General features: G+C 49.1%; 1 long non-coding RNA gene across 1 annotated transcript in view; it reads left to right on the forward strand.

Annotated features, from left to right (window-relative positions):
• Positions 1-5,975, forward strand: part of LOC135056456 (uncharacterized) — an 88,184-nt gene extending 82,209 nt beyond the window's left edge. The window contains exons 2-3 of the long non-coding RNA XR_010243984.1: positions 5,054-5,463; positions 5,543-5,975. This is a non-coding gene — a long non-coding RNA (uncharacterized LOC135056456). The remainder of the gene's footprint in view (positions 1-5,053; positions 5,464-5,542) is intronic.
• Positions 5,976-10,607: the final 4,632 nt, after the last annotated feature.

Below are 10,607 nucleotides of genomic sequence, written 5' to 3' on the forward strand. Positions count from 1 at the left end.
TTATTGGGTGTTTTACTACATATCGGAGTATACCCTACACAGCAGTAGGGCTGTTGCTTCGCCCTGCTTTGGTAAGGGTTTGAGGTAACAAGGCTGTAGTGGCAGGGCATTCCAGTTCAGGTTTGCCCTAAATAAAGACCACCTTACACTTCTTGCTGCCTACAGCTTCTTTGGACGTTGGCAGTTGGTTCTTGCGTTTTCAGCTTCGCTAGTAGCGCATAACGTCCACTTTGGCTACGTTCCTAACAGGCGGAGTCGGATTCCAAACGAGATAGATCGCAGACCAAGTGGGGAGGAAAATCTGATTTCCTACCATTGTCTACGCGAATTCCTGAATGATTCCGTCTCAACGACTTCAATTCCTAGGTATGATTCTCAATACGGTAAATCAAAGAATTTACATACCCGAACAGAAAGTACAGGTCATTCGTCATCTGGTACAATTAGTGCTCAAGCCACGCACAGTCTCGGTTCACTTGTGCATTCGCCTATTAGACAATGGTGGCGGCTTTCGAAGCGCTTCAGTTCGGAGGACTTCACTCACGTCCTTTTCAATTGGATGTGTTCGCACAGTGGTCGGGCTCGCATCTGCAGATTTACTGCAGAAGTGAGGTTGTCTCCAAGGGCCAGAGAGTCTCTACTCTGGTGGCTCAAAGTACAGAATCTAACCGCAGGGAAACGGTTCGGTGCCTGGAATTGGATAATTCTCACGGCGGACGCAAGTCTCAGAGGTTGGGGAGCTGTAGTTCAAAATTATCAGCTCCAGGGTCTCTGGGCGGATCACGAAAGATTGCTGTCTATAAATGTCCTGGAACTCCGGGCAATTTACAATGCGCTACGACAAGCAGTGCACAGGCTGCAGGCTCAGGCTGTTCAGGTGCAGTCAGACAATGCGACAGCAGTCGCATACATCAACAAACAAGGAGGAACGAAAAGCCGTATGGCAATGCGGGAGGTACAGATGTGTCCACGTGCATCTTTGCTGTGTCCCGTCATGTATGGCACGGTTTTGCATGCTATATACTCAGAGATTTAGTCATGTCTTGTGTTTTTTTCTTAATTTGCTTCCTTAATATGTTACTTTATACATATTCTTTTATGGCAAACAAAAATTTTAACATTCATCCTCTCACTTCTCATGAAAAACAGTTTAGCTGTGTTTTGCATGTTGTGCCAAATTTGTAAAAAAAAAAGCAAAGATGTAAGTAGTCACATCTGTAGCTTGAATCCTCTATTGGGCCGAGTATCACCAAATGATATTGTCGGCAGTAGTCATTCCGGGAGTGGACAACTGGGAGGCGGATTATCTCAGCCGTCTGAATTTTCATCCAGGAGAATGGGCATTAAATCCAGAAGTATTTCACATGCTGGTCCAGAAGTGGAGTTACCCGCAGGTGGACCTGATGGCATCTCGCCACAATCATCAAACGCCCCAGGTCGTGTCCAAAACGAGAGATCCAAAGGCAGTGGCGGTGGATGCTCTCACAATCGCGTGGCCATACAGTCTCGCGTATCTATTTCCACCGTTTCCGCTGCTCCCTCTGTGGCTAAAACGGATCAAAGGAGAGTCCGTCACAGTTATACTAGTGGCGCCTCTTTGGCCTCGGAGAGCTTGGTTCTCGGATCTCCGCGGTCTACTCGCAGTCGGTCTTTGGCCGCTCCCACTACGTTCTGACCTGTTACAGTAGGGTCCGTTCCTTTTACCCGATTTAGCGCGGCCGCGTTTGACGGGGTGGCTGTTGAGACAGCCCTCTTAAGAAGAGAGGGCATTCCAGAATCTGGTATTCCAACCATGTTACGAGCTAGGAAGCCGGTTACGGCAGCTCATTATTACAGAATTTGGCGTGCCTAGGTTAGATAGAGGTCTGAGTTTATCCACACTAAAAGTGCGGATATCGGCATTGTCCATTTATTTTCATAGTAGATGGGCTCTATTGCCGTCGGTTCACACCTTTTATGCAGGGTGTCCTCAGAGTTCAGCCTCCATTCACTCTACCTACTGCGCCATAAGACTTGAATCTGGTTTTTAGATTTCTTAGTCTTTTTATTATGAACCCTTACAACAAGTGGATATTAAATGTCTCACTTGGGAAAATAATGTTTCTTTTAGCCTTAGCGTCAGCAAGGCGTGTTTCAGATTGGGTGCTTTGTCGTGCAAACCACCGTATTTAGTGTTTCATGATGACAGAGCGGAATTCCGGGCGAATTCCGCTTTTCTACCAAAGGTAGTGTCATCTTTTCACATCAATCAACCAATATTTCACATCAATCAACCAATAGTAGTTCCTATGTTAACAGGAGACTCTGGTAGGTTTGATGTGGTACGCGCATTACGCATTTATGTATCCCGAACGTCGACCGTTCGTAAGATGGATACGTTGTTTGCTCTCTATGATGCTGCCAAGATGGGTTGGCCAGCTTCTAGGCAGACCTTATCCAGTTGGATTAAAGTGACCATACGTCAGGCTTACCTTCATGCTAGATTACAGCCGCCTACATCAATAACAGCTCATTCCACACGTGCTGTGGGAACATCATGGTCAGCGAGTCGTGGAGCTTCTACGACACAGCTTTGCCGGGCGGCTACATGGTCTTCGGTGCACACGTTTGTGCGCCTCTACAAGTTTGATACGTTTGCGGCATCAGCATCTAGCTTTGGCCGCCTAGTGTTACAGGTGCCAAACAGCTCTCCCGCCCACGGGGGGGGGGAAACTTTGGTACGTCCCAAGAGTACTCCAGTGACCCCTAGTGGATGAAAAAGAAAATAGGATTTTGGTACTTACCAGGTAAATCCTTTTCTTTGAATCCATAGGGGGCACTGGACGCCCACCCAGAGCAGTTTACCTGGTTTGGGGTAGGTTCAATAGATCTTATGGTAACACACTTTCACCGACTGGTTCAGATTAACAAGTTATGGTGTCAACTGGTTAGTTGTCAGTAATGTTGGGTTAACTTTATTGTTGTCCGTTATGTTATATGTAATGCTCCATTGTCAACCTCTCTATCGCTCCTGTCCGGCTCAGTAAAAAACACTGAGGTACTCAGGGATATGGAGGGGAGGTATAGTTCCAAAATTAATTTATTCAGTGCCTACTTCCTGTGGAAGCCGTCCATATCCCAAGAGTACTCCAGTGCCCCCTATGGATTCAAAGAAAAGGATTTAGCTGGTAAGTACCAAAATCCTATTTTTTGTTGTTGTAGAGCTACAGGTACCAGCGACCCCGTTATTTCCCTGCATGCTGGTACTTGAGGTTCTCCAAGTACCAGCAAGCGGGGGAGGCTTGCTGGGCCTTGTAGTTCCACAACAAAAGACAATATTCTCTTCTTTAAACACATGACTATCAGCCTCCCATCCACCGCCCACGGATGGGGGGGGACAGCCTCGGGCTTCACCCCTGGTCCTTGGGTGCCTGAAGGGGGGGGTGACGCCTTGATTTAAGGGGTCCCCACTCCTCCAGGGAACCCTGGCCAGGGGTGACTAGTTGGGGGGGTAATGCCACGGCCGCAGGGACCTCCATAAATGTGTCCCCCGGCTGTGGCATTATGTCCCTGGCTAGTGGAGCCCGGTGCTGGTTTTAAAAATACGGGGGACCCCTACATCTTTTGTCCCCCGTATTTTTGGAACCAGGCCCGGACTAAGAGCCCGGTGCTGGTTGTCGAAATACGGGGAACCTCTGTCCAATTTTTTCCCAGTATTTAAACAACCAGGACTGGCTCAAAGAGCCCGAGGCTGGCTATACTTAGGAGGGGGGACCCCACACATTTTTTTTTTACTTTTTTAACACATACAGACCCTTCTCCATTAAGTTAATGGAATCCCTGGACAACAAAATTGCATTCATGTCATCCTCCCACTCCCTTCCCATACAGTAATTATTATTTTTTCTATAAAAATGTTTAATATATTACAAGTATGATCAGCAGGCTGGCCTGGAGATGCAAATTAGTGGCGGAGGGCTGGGTCAGTTGATGGTGGGCGACTTCGTAAGCCATTGGTGGTGGCAGCGCGCATCGGCTCATAGGCAGTAGTGGGCATTGGCTCGGCGGCGGTAGGGGTCATCGGCAAGATTCGGCGAACATTATGGCTGTAGTGCCTCACCAGCCACTGACCTCACCGCACGCCACTGGTAAAAAGTGGACTCTTGCCTGCCGTGATGTATAAAATGGGGACAATTGCCTGCAGTAATGTATAAAATGGGGATTCTGCCCTGATGTATAAAATGGGGATACGTGCCTGCCATAATGTGTAAAAAGGGGGACACTTGCCTGCCGTAATGTATAAAATGGGGACTCTTGCCTGCCGTGATGTATAACATGGGGACAATTGCCTGCAGTAATGTATAAAATGGGGATTCTGCCCTGATGTAAAAAATGGGGACACGTGCCTGCCATACTGTGTAAAAAGGGGGACACTTGCCTGCAGTAATGTATAAAATGGTGGACTCTTGCCTGCCATAATGTGTAAAATGAGGACTCTTGCCTGCCGTAATGTGGGGATTTAATGTATCAAGGGCATTGCGGAGTGTGGCATAATATGGTGCAGGGGGCATTACTGTGTGGGGCTTAAGATGGTAGAATTTTTATTTCCCTATGGTGGGCGTGATCTGTTGGTACACGGTCAAATACTGGGCTATGAGATAGATATATATATCCTCTGTTCAGGCGGCACTCACGGCGAAGAAACAGAACAAGAGCCAAAAATGCTGTCAGCATCTTTAGCTCTTGTCCTGTTTCTTCACCGTGAGTGCTGCCTGAACAGAGGATGAATATTTGGGGAAGGAATGTTCCTTTCTTCAATGGGAGGGCACCGGCCTGTTTAATGTAATTTACTTGAAGGTATTGGAGTGCTACCTGACTGGTCGTGTGTGTGTGTGTGTGTGTGTGTGTGTGTGTGTGTGTATATATATATATATGTGTATGTATGTATATATATATATATATATATATATATATATATATATATATATATATATATATATATTAGTATTTTTAGGCTTTTTGTATGTGACGGTTGTATTTTGTCGGCTAATTGTGTTATTTTATTTTCAACCAGCAATGTCAGCTGAGGAGTACCGCCAATTCTGGTCAGGATTCATTGATCTGTACCGTCAGAACGAGTGCCTGTGGCGTGTCAGAAGCCCGGACTATGCCAACAGAATCAAGCGGAATCGGGCATATCAGCAGCTTATTGAGTACAGTAGAGGCAGAAACTCTGATGTCGATGTGAATTGGGTGAAGAAAAAAATGTAAAATTTCCGAACAGTGTTCGTGAAGGAACGCAAGAAGGTGCAAGATTCACAGCGATCCGGAGCCGGGACTGATGAGGACTATAAACCGACGCTCTGGTACTATGACCAAATTCAGTTCATTATAGAGCAAGAGGCGCGGGTAAGGTCACGGGACGCTCTAGATCCAGAGTCTCCAGTTCTTGTCGAAGAGGAGGCCCAGGAGAGTCTGGATCTGGTAAGTACACACACATTTGTTTCATATGCCACCCACCAATTTTGACATAGACCTAATTTTTGTTTTTCTTATATTGCAGGATGCTACCCCGGAGCTGGAGGTGGAGCCTACCACAGGCCAAGGGGCAGAAGTGGAGGAGCCGGTAGCGGAGCCGGTGGCACCGCCACAGGCGCGCCCAGGAAGACCGAGGCGCACGGCAAGGAGGACCGCTTCTGCCCCCTATAGCAACCCCTCTGTCTCCCAGCAGTTTTTTCACCGCGCTGAGGAGGTTTTGCATAGGCCCCCGGATGCCGAACAACAATTTGGCAATTTTATTGCATCGGAGATGCGCCTGATGACGGATGACCAAAAATTCATCCTCCAACGGTTAGTCAATGAGGCTGTCTCACACGGCTGGCGCCAAACACTGGTGCCGGCGTGTGAGATAGTGCCAACTGACCCTTGGTATCACCCAAATTTGGCCCGTCCCCCCTTCCCATGGTACAGCTTATGAATCCTGGCCAGAGTTGGCGTTGGCATTTAATATTTTTATAAAGTTTTGGAAAAAACAAACTGTGTGGTGTATTTTTTAAAAAATGTAAAGGGGCTTATATTGTGTTATCGGCAGGTAGTAAAAATGCCCTATAGCATTTTTAGGTGGGGGGGGTGGTTTTTTTTTTTGGGGGGTGATGGATGGGAGTTGAGTGTTGCTGAGGTGGGGGGGGGGGGGGGGGATACTGCCGAAAACCACATATTTTTTTATGTTTTTTTGGGGTCATGTTTTATTAAGAGGCTAATTCAGACTTGATCGTAGCCCTGCATAATTTTGCAGGTCTACGATCAGGCACACAGACATGCAGACATGCAGACATGCAGACACGCATGTCAGGCCCACAGAAGTGCAAAAGCATCATACAGCTGCAATGCTTTTGCACTTCAGTAGTAACTCCCAGCCAGCACAACTTTTGCGTGCTAGCCGGGAGCTACTCGTCGTTGGCCGGGTCACAGCGGCTCTGTGTGACGCCACGCTGCTGCGGCCTGCCCCCCCGCACAGTCTGGCCACGCCTGCGTTGGCCGGACCGCGCCCACAAAACGGCAGCCGAACGCCGCCGTGCCACCCCCTCCCGCCTCAGCCTGTCAATCAGGCAGAGGCGATCGCAAGGCCATGACAGCTGTCGGCCATTCGGTGCACTTCTGACCTGATCGCTGCGATGAACTGCAGCAAGCAATCAGGTCAGAATGACCCGCTTACTCAGAAGCATACACAGACCAGTAAGATCCGTGCATGCTTCTGTGTAAAAATGTTAAGAAAGTGTTTAAAAAAAAAAAATGATGTGCAGGTCCCCCCAAAAAACATAACCTGCCTCGGGCTCTTTGAGCCGGTCCTGGTTTCAAAAATATGAGGGAAAAATGGAGTAAGGGTCCCCCATATTTAAGCAACCAGCACCGGGCTCTTTGTCCGGTCCTGGTTCCAAAGATACGGGGGACAAAAAGAGTAGGGGTGCCCCATATTTTTGAAACCAGCACCAGGCTCCACTAGCCAGGGAGGTGATGCCGCAGCCGGGGGAAATTTTATACAGGTCCCTGCGGCCGCAGCATTGTGTCAAAAAAGAATATTGTCTTTTGCTGTGGAACTAAAGTCCCAGCAAGCCTCCCCCACATGCTGGTACTTGGAGAACCACAAGTACCAGCATGCAGAGAATTAAAAGGCCTGCTGGCACCTACAGTTCCCCAACAAAAGAAATACCCCAAGAAAGACAAAACACACACACCGTGAAGGTAAAAGTTTATTGACGCACACCGACACACTCGCACATACTTACCTAGTGTCCCACGCAGCCCCTCGGTCCTCTTGTCCATGTAGAATCCATGGGTTCACTGGAAATTAAAAAAAAAAAAAAAACAGCCACAGAGCAGAAATGCACGGTTTTAAAAATGACTGACAGTCGAAAAAGACACTCCCCCCAACCGTTTAATGCCATCCCACTATTATAATGAGATAGCCAAAATCTCACATAAGCCAAAATCTTAAGCACACAAACACAGATCTCAAGAAAAGTTAGTCAAAATCTGTACTATCTGGGCTCCAGGGAGTTCAAGGGAAATCTCAAGTAAAAATAGGACATAGCAAGAATCTCACCATGTGTACATACCCAGTTAGGGCTAAAACACACTACCCGGCATTTGCCGGCCGGGAAAAAGCCGGACGGCTTTTTCCCGTGCCGGCATTGTAGTTAACAGTGTGAGGGCTAGGGTCCCTTCACACTGCACGGCCCCGGCCCGGCTGCCGGGTTGCAGCCGGGTCTCACCACTGGAAGGTCCGGCGGCCGGGCGGCCGGCGGGCCGTATTTGCAGCCAGTGAACCGTGTGTGTGAAGGGGAGCTTTCACACACAACGCTTTTTTCTGAAGCCGTGTCTGATGCTGCGCATGCGCACAGCATCACACACGGCTCAAAGCCGTCCTGTGTGCGAGACTCTTAGGGCTGTAACACACACTCCGGTTTTTCCCGGATGGCAAAAAGCCGGACAAACTTTGTCCGGCTTTTTGCCATCCGGGAGAAACCGGCAGAGTTGCTCACACAGGACGGCTTTGAGCCGTGTGTGACGCTGTGCGCATGCGCAGCATCAGACACGGCTTCAGAAAAAAACGTTGTGTGTGAAAGCTCCCCTTCACACACATGGTTCACTGGCTCCAAAGATGGCCCGGCGGCCGCCCGGCCGCCGGACCTTCCAGTGGTGAGACCCGGCTGCAACCCGGCAGCCGGGCCGGGGCCGTGCAGTGTGAAGGGACCCTAGCCCTCACACTGTTAACTACAATGCCGGCACGGGAAAAAGCCGTCCGGCTTTTTCCCGGCCGGCAAAAACCGGGTAGTGTGTTTCAGCACTTACTGTGTAATCCCTGGGTTATATAGCGCTGGGGTGTGTGCTGGCATACTCTCTCTCTGTCTCCCCAAAAGGCCTTGTGGGGTCCTGTCCTCAATTAGAGCATTCCCTGTGTGTGTGCGGTGTGTCGGTACGTTTGTGTCGACATGTTTGACGAGGACGGTTATGTGGAGGCAGAACAAGTGCAAGTGACTGTGGTGTCGCCGCCGACGGCGCCGACACCTGATTGGATGGATATGTTGAAGGTGTTAAATGATAACGTAAGCTCCTTGCATAAAAGGTTGGATAATCAGTCAGGTTCTCAACCCGTGTCTGATTCTGCAGCTCAGAGGCCGTCAGGGTCTCAAAAGCGCCCACTATATCAGTTGGTTGACACAGATGTCGACACGGATTCTGACTCCAGTGTCGATGACGATGAGGCAAAGTTGCAGCCTAAAATGACTAAAGCCATCCGATACATGATTATAGCAATGAAGGATGTATTGCACATATCGGAGGAAAACCCTGTCCCTGACAAAAGGGTGTATATGTATGGGGAGAAAAAGCAAGAGGTGACTTTTCCCCCTTCACATGAGTTAAATTAATTATGTGAAAAAGCATGGGATTCCCCCGATAAGAAAGTGCTGATTTCCAAAAGGTTACTTATGGCGTACCCTTTCCCGCCAACGGACAGGATGCGCTGGGAATCCTCCCCTAGGGTAGATAAAGCTCTGACACGCTTATCTAAAAAGGTGGCCCTGCCGTCACAGGATACGGCCGCCCTAAAGGATCCTGCAGATAGGAAGCAGGAAAGTATCCTGAAGTCTGTTTATGCACACTCAGGTACTATACTGAGGCCGGCTATTGCGTCGGCCTGGATGTGTAGTGCTGTAGCAGCATGGACAGATAATCTGTCTGAGGAAATGGATACCTTAGACAAGGATACCATTTTACTGACCCTGGGGCATATAAAAGACGCTGTCCTATATATGAGGGATGCCCAGAGGGACATTTGCCTACTGGACTCTAGAATAAATGCAATGTCAATTTCTGCCAGAAGGGTCCTGTGGACTCGGCAATGGACAGGTGATGCCGACTCCAAAAAGCACATGGAGGTGTTACCTTACAAGGGTGAGGAATTGTTTGGGGACGGTCTCTCGGACCTAGTTTCCACAGCTGCGGCTGGGAAGTCAAACTTTTTGCCATATATTCCCTCACAGCCTAAGAAAGCACTGTATTACCAAATGCAGTCCTTTCGATCACAGAGAAGCAAGAAGGTCAGAGGTGCGTCCTTTCTGGCCAGAGGCAGGGGTAGAGGAAAGAAGCTGCACCATTCAGCTAGTTCCCAGGAACAGAAGTCCACCCCGGCTTCCACTAAATCCACCGCATGACGCTGGGGCTCCACAGAAGCCAGGAGCGGTGGGGGCGCGTCTCCGAAATTTCAGCCACCAGTGGGTTCGCTCACAGGTGGATCCCTGGGCTATACAGATTGTGTCTCAGGGATACAAGCTGGAATTCGAAGTGATGCCCCCTCACCGTTACCTCAAATCGGCCCTGCCAGCTTCCCCCATAGAAAGGGAAGTAGTGTTAGCGGCAATTCACAAGTTATATCTCCAGCAGGTGGTGGTAAAGGTTCCCCTCCTTCAACAAGGAAGAGGGTACTATTCCACAATGTTTGTGGTACCGAAACCGGACGGTTCGGTCAGACCCATATTGAATTTAAAATCCCTGAACATTTATCTGAAAAGATTCAAGTTCAAAATGGAATCGCTCAGAGCGGTCATTGCAAGCCTGGAAGAGGGGGATTTTATGGTGTCTCTGGACATCAAGGATGCGTACTTGCATGTCCCCATTTATCCACCTCATCAGGAGTACCTCAGGTTTGTGGTACAGGACTGTCATTACCACTTCCAGACGTTGCCGTTTGGCCTGTCCACGGCACCGAGAATATTTACCAAGGTGATGGCGGAAATGATGGTGCTCCTTCGGAAGCAAGGGGTTACGATTATCCCATACTTGGACGATCTCCTCATAAAGGCGAGGTCCAGGGAGCGGTTGCTGATCAGCGTAGCACTCTCTCAGGAAGTATTGCAACAGCACGGCTGGATTCTGAATATTCCAAAGTCGCAGCTGATTCCTACGACGCGTCTGCCCTTCCTGGGCATGATTCTGGACACAAACCAGAAAAAGGTGTTTCTCCCAGAGGAGAAGGCTCAGGAGCTCGTGACTCTGGTCAGAGGCCTCCTAAAACCAAAACAGGTATCGGTGCATCACTGCACGCGAGTCCTGGGAAAGATGGTGGC

This window comes from Pseudophryne corroboree, chromosome 1 (genome assembly GCF_028390025.1).
Source record: "Pseudophryne corroboree isolate aPseCor3 chromosome 1, aPseCor3.hap2, whole genome shotgun sequence".
NCBI classification, from domain to species: Eukaryota; Metazoa; Chordata; class Amphibia; order Anura; family Myobatrachidae; genus Pseudophryne; species Pseudophryne corroboree.